Source organism: Rhinolophus sinicus, linkage group LG16 (genome assembly GCF_036562045.2).
Source record: "Rhinolophus sinicus isolate RSC01 linkage group LG16, ASM3656204v1, whole genome shotgun sequence".
Lineage (NCBI taxonomy): Eukaryota > Metazoa > Chordata > Mammalia > Chiroptera > Rhinolophidae > Rhinolophus > Rhinolophus sinicus.
Genome location: NC_133765.1, coordinates 11,641,223 through 11,663,241, shown reverse-complemented (window position 1 = coordinate 11,663,241; position 22,019 = coordinate 11,641,223). Strand labels below are relative to the sequence as shown.

The 22,019-nt window shown below is 38.8% G+C and overlaps 1 long non-coding RNA gene across 1 annotated transcript; it reads right to left on the bottom strand.

The window, feature by feature from the left end:
* Positions 1-2,117: 2,117 nt before the first annotated feature.
* LOC141569220 (uncharacterized) lies at positions 2,118-6,324 on the bottom strand. Its single transcript, XR_012492704.1, has 2 exons — positions 6,199-6,324; positions 2,118-3,795 (listed from the first exon to the last, which is right to left on the bottom strand). It is a non-coding gene; the product is annotated as an uncharacterized LOC141569220 (long non-coding RNA).
* Between the last annotated feature and the right edge of the window lie 15,695 nt (positions 6,325-22,019).

The window sequence follows — 22,019 nt, the reverse complement described above, 5'->3', positions numbered from 1 at the left end:
AGTATTTCCACGTGAGCAAGGTCAGCAGCAAATGTGTGAAGAGGACCACAAATCAGAAAGAGTCTGGGAGACGAGAAGTGTAGAACCCCACGGAGGGAGGCCAGGGGCCTAAGAACAGAACCGGAGAGAACTGTTCCCATGGATTCAGAGAGCCAAGAAAATGGAAAAACAGGGGTGTCTCATAAGTAATTTTGAAATATTTGTCATACTCTCATGTGACTGCCCTTCCTCGCCCCACCCTCAACAAGGGTCTCCTGCACACCTACTGCCCTGCTAGTGCTACGTGTGCCATCCCACATGAGACCGAGGGAAGTGGAAGCCGCAAGTCCCAGAACAAGTTAATAGCAGAGAACTAGGCAGTGGAGCAGATGGATGGACTCTTCTAGGGGTCTGCAGAAATGCTGGGCAGATAAACTTCCCTACTACGTGGCAGTGCATGTAAAGTAACTTTCATTTGGAAATAATTTCAAGCTTCCTGAAAATTGAAGAATAAGGATAGTACAAAAACACCCATATACCTTTTCCCCAGATTGACCTCTTATTAAAATTGGACGCTATTTGCTGTATCATTTGCTCCATATATCTATCTGTATATACTCTCACATAGATTTTTTTTGTTTTTTTTCTGTAACTTTTGAGGGTAAAACATGTTCATCATGGCTCTTTACCTTTAAATAAATAGTTAAGTGTGCATTTCCTAAGAATAGGGATATTCTTTCACATAATCACAATATATTTACCAACTTCAGTAAATTTAACATCTGTGTGGTACTTTAATTGACTGTCTATATTTTCATTCTGTCAAGTGACTCAGTGAGGTCCTGAATAGCACCGTTTCTCTTCTAGTACAGAATCCAGTTTAGGTGAATTGTTAAATTTACTATTTAAATTTATTTAGCCTTATTTAATCTAAAACATCTCCACAGCCATCTTTGTTTTTTAATAGTATTGGTATTTTTAAAGAATACCACTTACCCCCTTAAAAAAATAGAATTCTCCTTATTTTCAGTTGTCTATGTCTCCCCAATGCATACATTCAGATTATGCATCTTCACCCAGAATACAACATAGGTGATATTGAAACCTTCTTAAGTATCACATGTGAGACATATAATATCCAACTGTCCCTCAGTGGGGATGTTAATTTTGATCACCTGCTCAATGTGCATGATTTCTCCACTGTGTAATTACTACGTGTTCCCCTTCAATAGTAATCAGTGTGTAGGGAGACACTTACAATCATGTGGGTGTTCTCCTCTTTCTCAAAATTTCCCCCATGATATAGCACACATTAATGACTCTTGCTTGATCCAATCTTTACTGTGATGGTTGCAAATAATGATTTTCTGTCTCCTGCCTTCCCTGCATATTTACTAGTAAGCACCCACCATTCTGCTGTAATCAGAATCCCCCCTCCTCCCTAGTTATTATTTATTTAACTATTTATTATCTGTTTGGACTTATCAAGGCCTATTGTTTCAATTGTTTATAGTTCATTACTGTGCTTCATCATCTTGATGCTTAAAGTGTCTCAGATTTGGCCAATAGGAGCCCTTTCAGACTGGCTCCTGTGTCTTTCTGACATGTTCTCATTATATTTTTAAGTACTTCCTTATTTTTTGACACACAGTGTTCTCATCTTGCACCTACTCTATAAGCTATTCCTCAGAACATTGTTTTCTTTTAATACTAGAGACCAAGATTTGGACAGTAGGCACATTCATTGATCCTGGGATGTCTTTACTTCTGGACCCTTAAAACTGTGCTAGGAAATATTGGTATACACAGGCACATGCACAAAGATGTACACACACACATACACATACATTCATGCATGTACACATATGTGTACACACATGAGCATGTACATATACATATACATAGTTTAAAAACCATGAATTCTCATTGATACCTCTGATTCCCATTTATCCCCATAGGATGTTTTCTTGCTTTTCTAGACGAGAAATGCACATCATTTTAATTTAAATATTAAAGCAAAGGTTGATTCCAAGAAAACAGAGGATCTGTTGCCAATTTGGCAACAAACAGTAGAGTTACAATAGCAGAAGGAGAAAGCCACAAGAATTAGTTAGAACTGTCAGGAGTAAACGGGAAAATAACTATAAATATATTTTCATTTATTTACACACTCATTCAGAAAACATTGATCAGTGCCTACTAATTGTCAAGCACTATTTTAGGTGTTGGGGATACAGCAGTGAATGAAAGATTTAAAAAGTCTCTAAGAAACAGATAGTAAGTAGTATGAGACACAATATAAAGCTAATATAAAATATGTATCAAATGTTCATGGTAAAATACTACACAAAAGACCAAATTAGGGGAAGGAAGGGGAGGTGCTTGAGTGGGGAATAGAGTTGACATTTTATAGAGAGTTTGGGGTGGCAGTTTCTTTGATAAGCTCGTGTTTGAGATTAGATCTTGCAGGAAGTGAAGGAGCAGCCATGAAGATATCTGAAATAAGAGATCCAGGCAAAGAGTAGACAAAGCACCTCCTGGTAGGACGTGATGGAGGAAGAGTCGGGGGGCGGCTGTGGCCACAGCTCAGTAGGTGAGGGGAGAATGTTAGGAGCTGAGGTGGAAGAGGCTGTGCAGGGTCAGGTCCTATAGGGCCTCATGTGCCTGTGTAAGGATAGGCTTGCAGTCTGGGTAAGGTGAGAAGCTGCTGCAAGGTTTTGAGTAGAGCCATGGCATGGTCTGACTTCTGTTTCACAATAGTCACTGCAACCATTCTGTGAGAAACATATTGCACGTGGGCACAAGGGAAACAGGGAGGACCAATTAAGGGGAGATGGCAGAAGCCAGAGGTGAGCTGCAGATGATTGCAATAATCCAGAGATGATGAAGTCTGTACCCGGTTTACAAAAACTGTGTGCACTTTGAAGGTGGAGACAGGCACCATGTAGCAAGCATTTATTGGCGCTCACTATGTGCCACACACTATCATAAGTTCTGTGGAATACAAAGATGTACAGCACACATTGAAGCCCTCAAGGAGCTCACAGTCCTCAGAAATGATGGTGAATAAGCCAGACATGTACGCAGATATTGAGAGTCACTGTGATATACACAGTGTGTAGTATTGATTAAGAGTCATCCCAACCAAGTGTTGTAGTCACACAGATAAAGTACCAGTTATCAACATATGTGGACTCAGGGAAAGCTTCATAGAATAGGTGATTTTGAATGAAGGAGATGAACGAAATCATGGGGATTTAGAGAGAGAGAGAGAGAGAGAGAGAGAGAGAGAGAGAGAGAGAGAGAGAGAGAATCTTCAGTTCTTGAGTTTCCAGTTCCAGCCACAATTCTCATCACAGCCGTCTGAGTTCTGTCATCCCTTTGGGTGCCTGTGCAATTGTCTGGCATGATTTTACAACAAACTCCCCTTATGTAATCCATCTTGATTGAGTCTCTTTTCCTTGCAACCGATGAATCTAGTCTGAGCCATAGAGAAGATAAGAATGTAGACTGTAGACATCAGATGCAGCTCACCTGGATGTGCATGGTGAAGGAGAGAGAGAAGTCAGGGATGCTGTCCAGATCTCTGGCCCAGGTAGGATGGCAACACCATTTAACAAGAGAAATATGCAGGAAAAAATGACAGTGTGTTTTCAGATGGGATGAGTTTGAGCTTTCTCCAGGATGTAGATGGTACACCGGAAGCTGATGGACAGCCATCTGGGAACGGAAATTCTGGAAGGCATTGGAAGCATTGCTGATGGAGCTGCGAGAACTTGTGGGGAGAGCAAGAGTAGAAACTGTAGCATGACAATGCTGTAGGCAAAAAGAGAGCACATGAGACCAAAATGAACAGTCAGGAACGAAGTAAGGCAAATAAGAGAGAAGGAGGTCAGTGAATACCAAGAATGAAAGCTTTTCCAGGGGGAAAAATATCAAAGTTCTTCCTTAGACTTCAAATGACCTATTTTACCATGTCCATTTTATTTTGTTTATTTGTGCTGAGGACTTAATTCCAATACTAAGTGGTAACTTAAGAGCTCAAACTGTGTTCTCTTGCCAGACTTAGCAGAGTATAGTTCATGTAGTTAATCAACAGAAGTATCATTAAATAAATGATGGTCCATAATGCCTTGAATAATTCTGTGGATCCCTAAAATGTTATTTCATGGACTAGGATTCTTTAAACAGGAACCAAGACAAAGTATGAATAATAATCAATATGTCTTCTTACAAATACAAATACTTAAATTTTAAATATATATCATCCTACAGAGTTTAGTTGGAAGAGTCCTGGCCACCTTCTTACACCTTTTCTACCTTCTTGGGGTAAGGTTTTGAAGGATCCTTAGGAGTATCTATTGATGTTGTTGTTAAAAAGCATTGAACTCTTGCCTTATGTATCCCGGATACATTCTATATTTCTAGTCTGGCAAACCCACTCAGCTGCTTATCCGCTAGTCCTTCCCCCCTCTTTATTCTTATCTGACTAGAGGGACCCTCTCTTGTTACCTGTGGGCCCCTAGGTAAGTAAGTACATCTTTCTGGGTCTCATTTTTCCCCCATGTGTAGATTGAGAGGGATGTTATACTTATCTGTAAATACCTACTTCAAATATTTTATTTTCCCCTCTGTCTGTCCAGTCTTCCCTGTGCAGCAGAGCTCAGTTCTGCCTCTGTGTACTGCCCCTGTATTCCCAGTGTAATTGGGTATCCCAGCTGTTTCAACACTTGCCCCACCACACTGTGAGTGATTGTTGACTTTCTCCTGTCTCCATATTCAGTTAGAAAGTTGAGGTTGGGGACCACATCTTACACATCTTTGAATTCCAAGTATTTAGTCGAGGGCCTGGTGTTCCACAAATGTTTGGCGAATTGTACCGAAGTTGGTCCAAAAGACCACCAATTTACTTTCTAATCGCTAATACCTGCTTCTTCTATTCTACGTGCAAGTCAGATTTATGTATTTTTCTTGGTTGTATGAACAGAGTAGAATGTAGTGGAAATTTTGTTCTGTGTCCTATCTTTTCATTTCTTGGTTTATTTTACATTTATTACACAAAACTTCTATGAAACTGTGGAAAGATATTGTTCCTTTTTTATTTTTATTTTTTTATAGAGGGAAAGAGATGAAGAAAACACAAGGAAAGTTTCAAAGGTATTCTGGGAATTCAACTAGGAATGAACTCTTTTCTTTCTCAATGTTGAACCCCAGGGTGAGCAAGGACTTTGTAAATACAAAACAATGAGTAAATGAATGCTGTGGCCAAATCTGTGGTTTACAGTGGAAGGTGTGGCACATATGATTTGTTGTGGAAAATTTTCAACGTCTCAGACTATTCTGTTCAGGGAAACTCTTTAAAGTGCAATTATAAGGGCACATAGAGCTTCAAAATCTGTGGTCAGTAGAAATGATGTTAAATATCCACTGGCCAAAGCAGGGTGTACGCTCTGTGTGTGAGCTTGGAGGGGGCTGCCAGATAATCTCCATGTGCAATAATGTCATTTTTCATGAACTTTTTTATGTCCTGTGGGGAAACCAGCTTTGTGGCCACCATCCATCATTTCCAAAGCCAGCAGCAAAGCCATCTTTGGCAAGACTTCTGCTCTTGAAGCCAAGCCACCAACAACTACTCTTTCACACAAGGCTTCCTGGCCTAACCTACACTCTGTTAACCACATAGTCAACGCCCTCTTACTGGGTTGCAAGGAGGCCATCGAGAGGGTGACTGGGTAGCTGGGGAAAGAGGGCTTATGAAATCAATTTCAAAGGCTAGACAATAATTTTTAGAAAGTTGAGTGTGTGGGGTGATGAAGGGCTTAAGATGAGCCTCAAATGGGTTGTTTTTGTAAGAACAAGTAGGTGAAACATGTGAGAGGATTTTATGAAGGTGAATTTTGTAGAATGCTGTATTGATATGTCTCTTTCACATGTATACTAGAAATTGTTAAATCCATCCCTTCTCCCTCCACAGTCCCCTGGTACTTTATTGGTACATTTGTACAGTGCTTATGACAGTGGGTCATGTATTAATTATTAATGTGTATGTCAATTTTCCCTGGTAGATCTAGTATGACAGGCATTGCCATTCATTGACCTGCATCTCCTCCACAGTGTCTGGAATAGTGACTGACACATTTTCGTAATATTTGTTTATCTTACTTAACTATATTACTGTAATAAAGTTAAAGCAAAATGAAAATCATTAGTGGCACTTACTGTGAGGAATCAACGAGTAAAACTCATAAAATCCAAGAGTTGAAAGATGAAATTCTGATTCTTGAAGGTGTGCCACACTCTGAATAAGGTATTTTTTATGATAAAACAATCACTTTCTTACTACCTGAGGAGAGAAAAAAAAAGGTGATAGTTGATAGTTGAGATTTTTATCTAAGTCAGTATAATTAGAACTTCCATGTGGATTTTTATTTTAATAAATGTTAACTTTTTTTCTAGAATAATAACAGTATGAAGAAAGAAAGAAACAAAGGTAATGAAACCATAAATAGAAAGAATGAACTGGATATTGTCCAACTAAGATCACTGATCCTCACATGCCAGCACCAACCTTGCCTTCACCATGGCCTGTCTTTACCTTCTGAATGGATGGAAATGTAAGTCTTCAGACAACATGAAGAAGAAAGGGTTAGCTGTCAGGGAATGTTGAAACAACTGGTCCTTGAAACAGGGAGTGTTGAAATAATATGTTGTTTTAAGAGTCTTCACTGGGAGACTAATATTTCAACACATTTGAATGACTTCCTTGCTGCAAAATGTTTGGGCTTAAAAAAAATGAAGTTGGGTAAGTAATAGGAGCTTTAAAGAGAAAAAAAAATTACTCAGATAATTTAATGGCAGAGAAATTGGGGACTTAGTACTAGAAACGTTCCAAACAAGCCCACCCCATGTCTATTTCCATGGAGCACTGCTTGGAATTGGACCCACTTTCCAAATTAAAAATTGAAATTAGTGAGAAATAAATTTGGGATTTCCAATTTCTTGTGAGGGAATTATTGAGGAAACTAATGTTTAAGTGAAAAATTGGATTTTCTTACCATTAAAAAACCCATCTAAACCTACATATTACTTATCTTCACTCCAACAGGGGCCATAAAGAACAAACAATTACAGTTATTTTATGGGACCCAGAAATCTGCGACCCAGAAATGCTTGAAATTTAATTTTCTGAGAATTAGGGAAATTATGATAAATACTTCCATCCAAATTCTGTACAAATCCATATATAACACTTATTTCACAGAAATTGAGTTCCTATGTGAAAATAATCCTGTGATAGTGTTTCATTGACTTAATTTAAGTGATGATTAATTTGCATAAGACTAGAGCTCCCCCATCTGAATGCAGAGAATACAATCCTCATTTTTAAGATGAAATGATCTGGGTTACAAAAACCATACCTATTAGACTAACGCCAGTAACTAGAATACTGGGCCTTTTCCAAATATTTATTAATTCTTTCCTAACATAAGTCTTATATTTTAATTCTTTTGATTTTAATTTGCACATTCTTTTATCTCTTATTTATCAGTAGAAATTTTATTATTATTTAAGCACATGGAAATATGGAGATTTCAATAGACAACTGAGACTTCCACAGCAGCTTGACAGGTCTTTTATGAACATCCCTGGGTCTCAAACGAATAGCAAACTCGGTCTATTGTATAGGATTTGTGAGAGAAGACTATAAACAATGTACTTTTGGCTTCTTACATTTGTACATAAAACCAAGGTCTTGCATAAAATAAGTGTGATTATTTGTTCTTCATGGTCCCTGTTAGAAGTAAGGTAAGTAGCTTTAGATGTTTCAGTTTTTTTGATTTTTTTTTTAATGGTTCTTAGAATCTGGGATCCAGGAATACCTGAATCTTTCTTTGCAAACCATGTACTCCCCTACCGCCAATAGGGTTCCCAAATGATAGACATGAAAGGATCAGTAGCCAAATAAGAAATAGAGTATCGCGTCTATGAGTTTCTGTTTCTCATTTGTTTGTCTTGTTCTTTTGTTGTTTTTGGTTTATATACCACATATCAGTGAAATCACATGGTTCTCTGCTTTTTCTGTCTGACTTATTTCGCTCAACATTACTCTCTCAAGATCCAACCATGTTGTCACAAATGTTCCTATATCATAGACACAGACAATAGTTTAGTGGTTGCCAGAGGGTAAGGGGGGTGGGGGGTGGGGGGTGGGAGATGAGGGTAAGGGGGATTGAATATATGGTGATGGAAGGAGAACTGACTCTGGGTGATGAACACACAATGGGATTTATAGATAATGTAATACAGAATTGTACACCTGAAATCTATGTAATTTTACTAACAATTGTCACCCCAATAAATTTAATAAAATAAAATTTTAAAAAAAGAAAGAAATAGAGTATCGCTTTATTGTAAGGTGGCTGAAGGCTCAAACCTCAACACAGGGCTGTCTTAAGAAGCTTGTCTGGCATACATGGCTTGAGCTAATGTCCAAATTGGGCTAAGTCTTAAGTCTGGCATCTAGCCACCGCAAAGCCAAAATCCAAATCGTGGACCTCACTCCTTCTGATCAGCTTCATGAAAGAAGGAAATCACAAGATGTGGCACTCAAATTGATGGACTGTATCTATGTGTTGAAGAGAGAGAGCAACAGAGCACCAAAGCTGCCCTCAATAGTCAGGCCCATAGTTGGCTCATGCAATCACCCAGAAGAGATGCAAGAGATAGAATGCCTGTCACATGCATGATTAATGGGTCCAGTCAATGCCCATAGTCCAACTCAATTAGCAACTCCTCTTTTGGGGAGGGGAGGGGAGGCAGGATGGAGTAGACTGAGAGGCAGGCAGCCCTCCCCATGTTCAGAGCAGAGGTGGAACTCAATGAACGTAAGCCTGTGCCTGCTCTGATGGGAACAGGCAAAAAACTTACAACCTTTGGTGACCTTCTCTTCATGGCTCATGACCTGAGGACTGACAACTAATGTTTTAAAATCATGTGTCACATTCCTTCCTCTAGAGTCTGTCTACCCCAACCTTAATAATACCTCGTAGGCAAAAATATTAAAGAACCACTTTTGTGCTCAGAGGAAACAACTTTCTCTGTTCTGCCTGGCTCTGTTCCTGCTCCAGAGTCTTCCTTTACAAACTGGGAAACATATAGTAAAAATATTTTTATTTACAATTTTTACATAATTTAACAGTAATAACTGTGAATTGTTTATATTTTCAAATAATTCTAAAAGTCTTAACACCCCAAACCATTCCTCAGATCTATTTACCCCCAAATCAACTACTGTTAACTTTTCTACTTATTTCACGTAATTGCTGCTTCCTTATTTCCAAATAGCCTGTTGATTCTACAAGTCTTGAGTATTATTTTTTAATTTTAAGCATTATGTTTCGACAACTTGCCACTAGACATAAGTATTTAGCTTTTCCACACCATTACCATCCACGATTCACCTCCTCACAGATTTCTAACATAGTTATATCACAACTTTCATTAAATCATTAGATTTACATTCTTATGAGTAACAATATTGTTTACTTATGTGCCCCTACTTTCTTATAAACACTCTGTTGTTATTGTTATTTTTGGAGTTAATTGTTCCCACAATTTTTCATTTATTTAATTTTTTATGAACAAATTGATATTTTTCCAAGAGCTGCAATGTCTCTGCCTCAGGCCTATCAATATTATTTTCCACATATTCAAGTACATCTTTTTTTTTTTCCTGGTGAACTCCCAGAGACATCCATCCCTATGCTCCCATTTTAGCCTGTGCGCTTTTCTTCATAGGTTTCCTACACAGACAGCTACCTTCCTGATATGCCTTTTAATGATCACCTGTATGAATATCCTTTTTTCTAGATGCAATATCCTCTTCCTGATCCCTTGTGTACTTTATTTTCAAAAAATATTCTAACTTCCTGAAAAAAGGTGATAATAAGTTAATTTTTAAGTCCCAACATATCTGAAATAGTCTATCACCACATCTGATAGTTTGTTTAGGTAGAGTTTCATATTGAAAATCTCTTCTGTTAGAATTTGAAACTAAAGCTGCCTTGTCTTTTAACCTCCAATCTCAGAACTGTTTAGAATCTTGCTATTGAACTGATTCTCAAGCCTTTGGAAGGTAATTGCCTGCAGTGGAACCACCTGGGTTCAAATCCCTACTCACTCCACCCACATGGCTAAGTAATATTTGCTAAGTCACTTAACCTCCTTGTTTTTCACTTTCCCTTTCTGTGAAACATGGTGTGATAAAGTTATTTTCAGCATAAATCTATGTCTTGGGTATTACCGCGTTTCCCCAAAAATAAGATCTAACCAGACAATCAGCTCTAATGCGTCTTTTGGGGCAAAAATTAATATAAGACCCAGTATTATATTATATTATATTATATTATATTATATTATATTATATTATATTATATTATATTATATTATATTATATTATATTATATTATATTATATTATATTATATTATATTATATTATATTATACAGTGGTTGTGGGGACAGAGCCAGGAGTACAGTTTCCAGGCTCTTGGCCTCACGTGGAAAGGTACTGGGCTCCGTGGGTGTTCCCTTTTGGCCTCACCATATCCTGCGTTCCTTTGTGGGGAGTGGGACTAGAGACCCCGCATGAGTCCCACCATGACAAATGGTGCAGCGAGTAGGGTACGGTGCTGGCCAAAACTCTCAGAAGGGCGATGGAGCAGTTTGTGTGTATGAACACTCAGTCTCAGGAAGACCAGCAGGAGCAGCTGCTGGAGAGCTGGACCCCCATGGAGGGGTGGGAGGACGTGGATGGTTCCCCAACCAGCATAGGCCGGAGAAAGCGAAGGTCGTTGCAGCCCTGTGGCCTGGGAAGTGCTTGCTGAGGCCCTCACCCCCAGCTTGGGGAGGACTTGGAGCCCTCGCCCTACGGAGAGGGCACACGTTGTGAGGCTAACACACAGCCCTGGCGAATAACTATAGACTATAGGGAATGGGCTCCATGTCTAATTTAATGGACCACTTGACTGTTTGCTTGGGAACGTACCACCATGTAGTGGAACTGGAGGATGTTTGCTTTTGTGTCCCAACTGGCTGCCGTTGAGAATATGTGAGAAACCCTGGCTGTGCCCTGAGAACCCTAGCTATGCTCAGGAAGACTGGCTGTGCCCAGAAAGACTGGCAATACCCTGAGAACCCTGGCTGAGCCCAGGAAGTCTGGCTATGCCCAGAAAGAGTGGCAGTACCCTAAGGGGCCCTGACAGTGTGCAGGAAGTCTGGCTGTGCCCAGAGAGGGTGGAAGTGCCCTGAGAGGTCCTGGCTGTGCCCGGGGAGACTGGTGGTACCCGAAGAAGCCCAGGCAGTCTGGCTGTGCCCAGAAGGACTGGTCGTGCCCTGAGAAGCCCTGGCTGTGCACAGAGAGCCTGGCTGTGTCCAGGATATTGCATTCACCTCCAGGCTCCTCGCACAGGGCCCCTCGCGAAAGACGCTTGTCCCTTAGATTGTGAGGCGAGACCCTGTAGGGGTGGAGAGTGGGGACAGAGCCAGGAGTGCAGTTTCCAGGCTCTCCGCCTCATGTGGAAAGGTGCTGGGCTCCGTGGGTGTTCCTTTTTGGCCTCACCATATCCTGCATTCCTATGTGGGGAGCAGGACCAGAGACCCCTCATGAATCCCCACATGACAGTGGTATCTCAGTGTTCGAACGTAATCCATTCCGGAAGACCAGTTGAGTTCTGAAATGTTCGAAAACAGCTGACAGCTATGCCTCAGGATCTTGCACTCAGTGGAAGCTGCATGACATGTTAGACTTCCGAGGTGTGTTAGAAAACCGAAGCATTTACTTTCAGGCTTACGGCATACGTAAACCGAAATGTTCATCAACAGAGATGTTTGAAAACCGAGGTACTACTGTATTATACTAAAGATGTGGTCTTATAGTAAAATAAGACTGGGTCTTATATTAATTTTTGCTTCAAAAAACGCATTAGAGCTGATTGGCTAGTTCTTATTTTGGGGGGAACACGGTACTATCTTTAGAAGATTTTAATTTTGATGAGGGAGAAAGTGTTTTGTGTAAAATTCACCTTTATGGGCTTTAATTTTGTTATGGATGAACACAATTTTCAGCTGATAGTATGTAATGTAAATATGCAGTAAAATGCAACATGTAATACTAGTCACATTTTACTCACACAAACACAACACACAAAGTTATGGTACAGCAATTTCTGGAAAAACAATATGTATCAGGATACATTTAAGTTGTAGTCTTTAAATTATAATTTTATAGTCTTTAAATTATAATTATTTTGAATACAAGAAAAAAAGTAGTCCACCAAGAGCCAAGAGTTTTCCTTTCTACTGAGACTATTTCTAACCTTAAGCTCCTCAGTCACAAGGTCACAGGTAGTTAGAAGCAGATTATGGCAAAACATACTGCAGCTGAGGATGCGTAAAATTCCTGGGGCTGGAAGTGGTGGAAGGGGAATACAGAATGTTACTAGATACACAGATGGAAAATATCCCTCTTTGAGAAAATAAAAAATAAATAACCTGTAAATGATAAAATTAAATATGTAAATAAAATTAAACAGTTTTTGCTTTTGTTTTGCCCAATTAAAGATCTTCTGAAAGCCTTTAAAATGCTAATATGGGCTGCAAACCTACAGAGATTCACTCTGCAGCTTTGTACATTGATTTAACTACAGATTACCCTGACTTCTGATTTTACATTAATATTTTCCGAAGTAAGTAAACAAGTTTGAGAAAGCCTATATTTATAATTTTATTCCCAACCAGTTCACTACCAGTTCTAGCTATAGGATCTGCAGGTACATTTTGAAGATCCCACACCAAAAGGGAAACATTCATTCAATCATGAAGGATGAACCAATCAATTAATTAAAAGGGGGGATGTGAGGAGAAAGAGCAGGGATACAAGTCTCATTATTTCAGCTCCATTAAGAAGCTGATATCAAATTGGGATTGGGTATGAGACATTTATTGGGGAGGGAGCAGAAGAAGTTAGGGAGAACTTTCAGACCCTGATGCAGATGTAGCACTTATGAAGAGCCCCACAGCCCATAAGAATGGGTCGGCCTGAGTACCGGTCCTGTTGGGTCATTGGCTGAGAGAAGCATGTGGAAACGCAGTGGGAAGTCCAGAAATCAGCAGATAGAGTGGTCACTCAAGGATGCTTTCCACCACAGGAGATCTGAAATTCACACTGTCACAGCTAACCACATAAGCAAAACTCTAGTCAAACAAGACACAAATATTACAAATTTATTACTTTGGCAATAATTAATTGTTCATTGCTATCCAAGCATAATAATTTATTGTTCTGAAGTGTATTTCCCTCAGTTTATTGTGGTAATTAGTGCTGATAATGTGCTTCACCCTCACAGATGTGAAGCTGAATTTTGGAAACATCCTAATTTGGCGATGAAAACTGTGGACTGTTTGTCCCACGTGCTTGAGGAACTCACTTAACCTTTTCTCGGTTTCCCTATCTGTAAGTTGCTGCAGCTATCCTATTAGAACATTGTAAAGGCTAAAATAATATGTATTGTGTGTGTGTGTGTGTGTGTGTGTGTGTGTGTGTGTTTCGTGCCATGATCGCTAGATCAGAAGTCTCTTAATGTTCTTGTTATGCATTTTTGGTTCATGTATCTCATTCGTGCACAGTTGTGGCTATATGTTTGTCTTGATTTATTTTACCAGAGATAATGATGATAGTAAATAACATTTACTTACTAGCTACCAGGCACTGTGCTAGCAGAAAATCTAATTTTATGTGTTGTCTTCAATATCCTAAGAGTATAATGACTTTCTTGAAATAGAATTAATTTTGTAATCACTATTATCTTTTATTTGACAAACAAAAATTAACATTACTGCTTTGGGAAGGGGTGTGTTGTGCAATAAATAAACAACAAGCTGTTATAGTCCCACGAATCTTGGGAAATGTTGAGCTAGAAGACAAATGTTTTATTCTGAATGTCCCTTTATTAGAACTTGGTGCCCTATACACATGGTGCTATACAAGATTAAAATAATGATGATATGACAGTGAAACAAACGAAAGGTCAAACTATTGAAAATGAAATATACGCAGGGAAAGATGGCTAATATGCAGTGTTTGCTGTAGAAAAACATGGAAGAACAGACAAATCTTTCATTTTTCCATTTAATGTTTTCTACTTTTCCTGATAACTTTAATACATTAAATACCAGGATTTGACAGGCGCTGCAGGCAGAAGGACCAGCCTTCCGTATGGTAGTTAAAAGACCATCACCAGATTTAGATAGAATTTTTTTCTGTTCACTAAATAACTGGGTGAATATAAATTGATTTATGTATTTGCTTAAACTCTTTAAACCTCAGTTGCCTTGCTTACAAAATGAAACTAAGAATATTTAATAGGGTAATTATGAGGATTGTAGGAGGAAATATATTTAAAGTAGTTTTCACTGGGCCTGATCCAAGTAGGCATAAAATTATTGTTGTCTTTATTATAATAAAGATACGATCCACTTACTCTTTGTTATAATATTAGTTTTGAGGGTAAAGGGATCAAATATATGGTGATGGAAGGAGAACTGTCTCTGGGTGGTGAACACACAATGGAATTTATAGATGATTGTCACGCGGGGTGGCATGCGGCGTCTCTGGTCCTGTTCCCCACATAAGAACACAGGATATGGCGAGGCCAAAAAGGAACACCCACGGAGCCATAGATAAGGGAGTCATACCACTACGGTCTCACTGGCAGCTGGGTTGGAGACACAGGAAGCAGGAGCCACACTATCCGCAACCTGCCATCCACTTCTCTCTGCCAACCAGCCTCACTTGCTAACTGCAATCTGCGCTTGCCAGCCAGCCCCCATCTGCTTGCTAGCCCCCCCATTTGCTGCTAGCGTAGCTTCGGCTATTATATTAGTGGCCAATGGCTCACTGGTTACAGCTGACGGCCAACTAGCCACAGCTGATGGCCATCCAATCACAGTTGATGGCCATTTACTACCTGAGCCAGCACCTTTCTATGTGAGGGAGAGAGCCTGGAAACTGCACTCCTGGCTCTGTCCCCACAATGATGTAATACAGAATTGTACACCTGAAATCTACGTAACTTTACTAACAATTGTCACCCCCAATAAACTTTAATTTAAAAAAAAGATTTTGCTTTTTCTTGAAATTCCCAATATCTCATAAATTATGAAACCTCTAACTGAGTAAAGTTCTCTGTCAGTCTTTGACACAAGAACTCAGGTCCGTGGCTGCTAGGACCATAATCATCTGCTAGTACATCTAGGGATGGTCCCAGTCAGTCCTTGCCTTAGGCATTCTAATAATGCACACTACATACTTTATTTCTCCCCAAACCCAATTCCATAGTTGGGATAGTGGTGTCATGTCTATGAAAAGTCTATAAAGCTATCTGGCTATGTTGTGCTTTTTTTCTTTACCCGCCTCAAAAGATAATTTTACAGCTTACAAAAAGAGTTAATATGAGAAAATACCAAATACAGTGCCCAACACAGGAAATTCTCATAAAATAATACTTTTACCTGAACAGTAGTACTGATAATAGTTATCATTATGCTTATAATAAATCCTACACACAGCAAGAAGACTGGTATTGACAGAGGATTCCTAAAACAACTGATGGGAATGAGCTACTTGTGAAAATGACCTAACAGTGACATATGCTGACCAAGGAAAGCAGAGAAATGGGCTAGAATGGATTTATGGCCAGCGGGGATGAGTGTAAGGAGCACTAAGTGAATCGTACCAGTTTTAATTATGCTTTGGTAAAGGCAAATTAAATTTCTCAGACGCAGACAGATTGACAGAAGTACATGGAGGGTGAACAAATCCCTGTTTAAACAGGAACAAATTTAAGCTGTAAGAGAAATGAGGAATTCCCTGCATCACTTCCAAAAATCTCAGAGAATAATGAACATTAGAAAGAAAAATGAAAGAGAGAAGAAGAAGAAGAAGAAGAAGAAGAAGAAGAAGAAGAAGAAGAAGAAGAAGAAGAAGAAGAAGAAGAAGAAGGAAGAAAGTAAAGGAAGGGAGGGAGGGAGCAAAGGAGGAAGGGAGGGAGGGAGGGAGGGAGGAAGGAAAGAAGGAAGGAAGGAAGGAAGGAAGGAAGGAAGGAAGGAAGGAAGGAAAGAAAGAAGGGAGAGAGAAGTCTTTCAAGGGAAAGAATAAAGTCACCAGCTTTAAGAAAATAGATATTGTCAGCTATGGAATCATTTAATAGAATTCTTGAATAGAAAAAAAAAAGAAAAAGAAAAGGTGAAGGAATTTGAGCAAAAATAGCAACAAAGACCAAAAGGAAGAGATTTGCAAAGACAGGATCAAAGCGATGAGTGATGAAGAGTTTAAGCAAGAATCAAAGCCCCTACACCAGCCCTCTCAGAGTGAGCGAGAAAAGCGTGGTAACGATGGGCTTTGGAGACAGGACAGCCAGGGTAAGAGAGTGCCGAAGGAGAAATGACACAGAGCTTTTGTGTAGAACTCCTTTAAGTGAAGAGAAAAAAATCAAGGTAAAGAACAACTGAACAAAGTGTGGCTTTTAATCAAAGAAGTAAGGATAAAATAATGGAACAGCAGCCATGGACAGCTTAAAAAGTAAGCAGTAAGGAGAAAATCCTGGAGAAGAGAAGCTGTCCAGGGTGGACAAAGCCTTACCACAGAGCCTCTTCTGTTACAAAAGTCAGGAGACCGGGTTTACCTCTGGCTGCTAATAGCAAGTGGGAGGAAGTTGCAAACAATTAGCATGAAGGAGGAACGGAGATGTATGTAACGTTTTTTGAAAGAAGCAGAAAGGTAATACTGTGAAACAAACATCAATAAGCCTTGTAAGTTGCAGTGAGAAAGCTTTTTTTCTTACTATCTTTCTCTTTTCTTTTCTTTTTTCTTTTCTTTTCTTTTCTTTTCTTTTCTTTTCATTTCTTTTTTCCCTGAACTTCAGAGAACATGTAGAATACACTCAATACAAGAAACCAACAGTTACATATTTATAAAGATCTGATTGATCAACCAATTATGATAGTTTTCCTCTAAGACAATGTAAAAATACAGTGTTTCATAGAAGATGTTATAAAACCAGTAGAATTCCATGAGCCAAGGTTAAAAGAGAATATCAGATGAACCAATGAGTAAAACTTCATAGAGCCATTTTTATGTTGTTGCTGAAGCTTTCCTACTAGAATGTTCTTATGAATAAGGAATTGAAGAAGCAAAAGAAATAAATGACTTGCAAGCTGACCATAGTCTGGTCTTCCAAAGATAATATCACATTCACACTGATAGAAGAGAGGCAGTAGTAATGCAAATAAGGAAAACTATCCCGAAAGCAAGGTATGAATCAATAAAATAAAATGCAGACAATAAAGGTGGAAGCTGAAAGAAATTCCAGCTGCACTAAAGAGATATTAAAAACAGACCAACAGAGATCCTTAGTGTACACTTTGCAGAAAAAGAAGTTAAAAATAAAATTGTGGAAAAAAAGTAATAATAAATATCAGGTGAGTTTATAAAGTACCTGCTATTTGTATACATTAACTATTAATAGAATCACACCAACCCTCTAAGGTAGGTGCTGTTATGAGGAAACTGACATATAGAACAGATAGGTGATAACTTGCTGAAGGTCAAACAACTATAAAGTAGCAAAACCTGGATACAAACCCAGACATTTTGCCTGCAGAGTCTGTATATCTGATCACGGTGGTATACTGCCACTGTAAACTAAAATGTGGGGTTTTGAAAATTGTTATCAATAACCTCATACCTGCATAGAACCGTAGAGTTTATGAAGCATTTATATCCACAATCCCATTATTTTTTTATATCACCATGAGAAAGATAATACGTATAACAGCACGTGCTTTCAGCAGGTGAGCAGACAGCTGCCCAAGGAGGACCAGGTGTCTTACACAAGGCCCCACAGTTAGGAGTAGCTCTTTTTGACCGAAATCTTTTTGTCTTTTTGATTCCAAGTCCTATGACCTTTCCAAAATGTACGAGTTGACTCAACTAGAAAGTAAGAATGATCAAGTTCTTAATGTCAGTTTTCTTAAATAATGCATACCAATATTTTCCATCAACGACTGGGGAGCAATGCTATGTTTCAGTAGCATAGTAAGATGAACTTAGAAGGGAGTTCCCACACATTCATGCATAAGTGTGTAGGTGTGCAGGAGTGGTGGAAGTAACCATGGCAGCAAAAAAAAGGTACTTTTCTAAGAATAGTATGTGAGGGGAAGTAGGATCCATCCTAATTTTTGACTGTGTGAATCTACCATTAAGTGACTTTTGATTCAGTTAATCAAGAGATTGTCCTTCCCTTTGTTTCTGTTTTTGGTTTACGTTTGTTTGGGGGGTGTGTGTGTGTGTGTGTGTGTGTGTGTGTGTGTGTGCTCGCACGTGCGCACGCGCACATGAGGGAGTTGTGAGCAGGTTTATTGGTGGTATGGGATGTAAAGCAGGAAAACAATAGTTACAAAGAGAATTGTGGGATTTTATAAAATGAAAATGAAAAGAAGAAAAATAATCACTTTCCTGGGAATCACATGAAGGCAGAAAAGTGCACAGAAAAGAACTGAAGTAAGAATAGCATGCTTTGAAGAAGAGAAGAGTGAAATTCATTTTTAAAAAAACGATATTGGAGACTCAAGTTTATAAGAAATTTCGACTTACTCTCTGGAAATTTTAAGGGTCTTTTGTGATGGTGAGGTTAGAGTTGTACATGTGTTAAACGTATTTTAAAGTAAAAAATTTAATGGCTACCAAATGAGATTTACGTGAAAATACTCCAAAAATTATAAAATGCTGTTGTGGTGTCAGATGTTATTATAACTATTATTGTTGTTGTCATGATCATTGATGGTATTTCCTGTGCTGCCACCCTTGGTAGCCACCCATTGATTTTCTCGGCCCCATCATGTTTGAGGCTCTGGTCCCCTTTTGTAGAAAACACTCTGCCCATCCACCCCTCTGCCAGTAGAATGGACATCATCTACTAATGCCAAATATACATCTCATCATGAAATCTGGAGAGAGTGGGCTGGCTCTTCTGCACTTTCACCCAATGTAGAATATGAAGAAATAGTCATAAATTATGGCAAGAGAGATTTAAGTTTAGAATAACAAAAAGAATAATTTCCTTCTGTTTATTCATGCAAACAGGTTACTGAGGAAAACAGAGCTCTCTTTCCTAGCAATGGTCAGAAATAGTTTCGTGTTTGCTATCAGATATTTAGAAGAAAAGCTCTTAGAGGTAGGGCAGGGATTGCTGACGGGTATGATTTCCAGGGACTGGTTCAAATTCCCAGACTGTATTATTATAAGTTGTCATCTGTTTATCAAGTCAAGATATGCTATTAATCTAGACATTCACTGTTGTGCTTTAATTCCATGGATCCTCAAGTAGCCTTAAAAAGTTAATGCAATTTTGAAAATATTTTCAGTTCTAGAATTTGTTCAATATATTGGGAATGAAAACATTGAAAAATCTCAACTATTTCAGGTAACGAATATTGAATTTCTTTGTTTTGAATTGCTATTTCATTTTTTTCCCCACCCAAACTATTTCTTGCCCAGGCTGAGGCAAATTTGTTTGCTTTATTCGCCCAAAATATAGGATTTGATGTTTCCTTCCTTTTACAACTTCCTACTCAAATCCCCTATCTTTCCAAAGGCTGTGAAGGCATTCTCTGCTTCCTTATCCTTTTACTCAGTCCCAAAAAGTTGTTTCCCCTTTTGTTAAAAGGTATAAAAATGTCAGTGCCACTGAAAATACAATATCTTTATTCTCATCGTCTAGGAGACAGGATGTGGTGAGGGTGTTAAGTGTCAGCCATGTCAGATTTCACTTCCTGCTTCATAATCAATCCAATATGGATCTACCAGGCCCCTGTTATGTCCCAGCCTTTCCAAGAGGATCTTGCTGCTAATCTGACCTGGGCTGCTCTCACTTCAACTACCCAGGGAAACGTTAACAATACCTGGCAATATCCCTCTCCTTCATCCACCTCCTGGCCCTTCTTCCATCTTCAGGGTTATAAAAATGAAGGAAATTTGTTACGACTGATTCACATGGCTTGGGAGCTGCTTGCTGAATGATTTCATAGTCTAGCTATTAGCTGTGAAGAAATATAATGCCATCCTTACATATCTGGTTTTAGTTGGGAGGGAAAGTCTCAAATGAAAGCCTCAGGAGAGGCAGAGGGGGATGGAGAGAAAGAGAGCATTCTGAGGACTCATTCTCATGATTTAGTAGGGTGATTAGATGAAGTATTTATGGTGTTAATGTTGGAGTTTGATGCTCCAGCTTTTTTACTCATAGTGTGTATGTCAGGGTAGAAAGTAACCCTGAGGAATACCATGTTAGTCCAGGTGGAGGGAACTAGTTGGGAGGAGATGAAGAGCTTTTTGACTAGTTGATTTCCCCTTGTGTGTGAGGGGGAAGGGGGATCTAATGATGATGCTAGCAACCAAGACGCCAGAGCTCTTAGTTTCAAATTTAGGGACATTACCACATTGATGGGTGGTCTTGAGGCAAAACACAGTAGTAATTACGAGGCTGGGCTCCAGGATCAAGATGCTGATGGCTAAAGCTCTGTGACCTTGTGAAAATAAACACTATGTCTTTTTTTTTTTAATTTTATCTTTTTATATTAGTTTCAGGTGTACGCAACAACATAATGATTAGACATTTACACCCCTCCCAAAGTGATAACTCCCCCAAGTCTAACTCTTCTACCCCTCTGACATCGCATATAGCTGTTATAATACCATTGACTATATTCCCTATGCTGTACTGCTATACTTTATATCATATATATGATATATATAGCAAAAAATACACATTTTAAGAAAAGAAAACCGTATTAAAATTGTATACTTAATATATACCAATAACAAAAGATAAATACAAGTCACGTTTGACTTCTGCATTTACAAGAAGTGCTCAGAGTGGTTACCATCAGTGTTCAGACACTTCTGATTACGGCAAACTACTGCCTGAGCAACGTTGACCAAAGTGTCCACTTGTGTACATTTTTTGGCACCCCAAGTGTGTGTGTGTGTGTGTGTGTGTGTGTGTGTGTGTGTATCCTATGGCTTTGTCCCTGAGTTTCCTTAACCATAAAATACAGATAATAACTATATCTAAGTGAGATAATGTATGAATTAAGTTAAGCATAATGTTTGACACATGAAGGTGACTCAAAATGAGAAAAGGGACAATAGGAAACAAGATAAGTGTCTGAAGGAATTCCTTGATTCAACAAATGTATATTTGGACGCTTATTATAAATTAATATGTGCCCATGCTATTTTGAAAGACAGCATGGCATCTTGGGCATAACTCCCACCCTGGGTACTTATATTTCATTGGAAAGACAAAACACAAGTCAAATATCAAACTATTTAAATAAATGTAATGAGAGCTTAGGAATTCAGGAAAGGAAGTAATTACTGTAAATTGGAATAAAGAATCTGATGAAATAATAGAAACACTTAGAGAAAATTAAAAGATGTTTTGTGATATTCCATGAAATTATTAGAAACAGCAGTTATGAAGAAAAAGAGAATGTGAATCAGAAGCCACAACTCAAGTCCAGTGACTGTGTCACCTTCTTATGTGTAATCCTGGGAAATCATTTCACCTCTCTTCAATTGAGTTTCCAAATCTGCAAAATCAACATAAGATATAGCACATGGATTTTTTGAGCACAGAGCAAGATAACATACTCGTACATTAAAGCACCTGGATTTGCCTTTGCACTCGGGAGTATTTCCAGAGGTAAAGAATGCAAACTCAGTGCTCACTTCCTCCATTTTTCACCCTTTCTCTTTCCTTTGCACAGAATTATAGCACCTTCCATTTGGTTCCTTCAGTTCCCATGCTGTTTGTGTGGAAGGGAACAGATTCACCTGGTTACAAAACAGATTTAAGTCTGCCATGAAGACTTGTTGGACAACGTGGTACCCTGTTGCTCCTGCATCATTCAGCTAACCCCTGA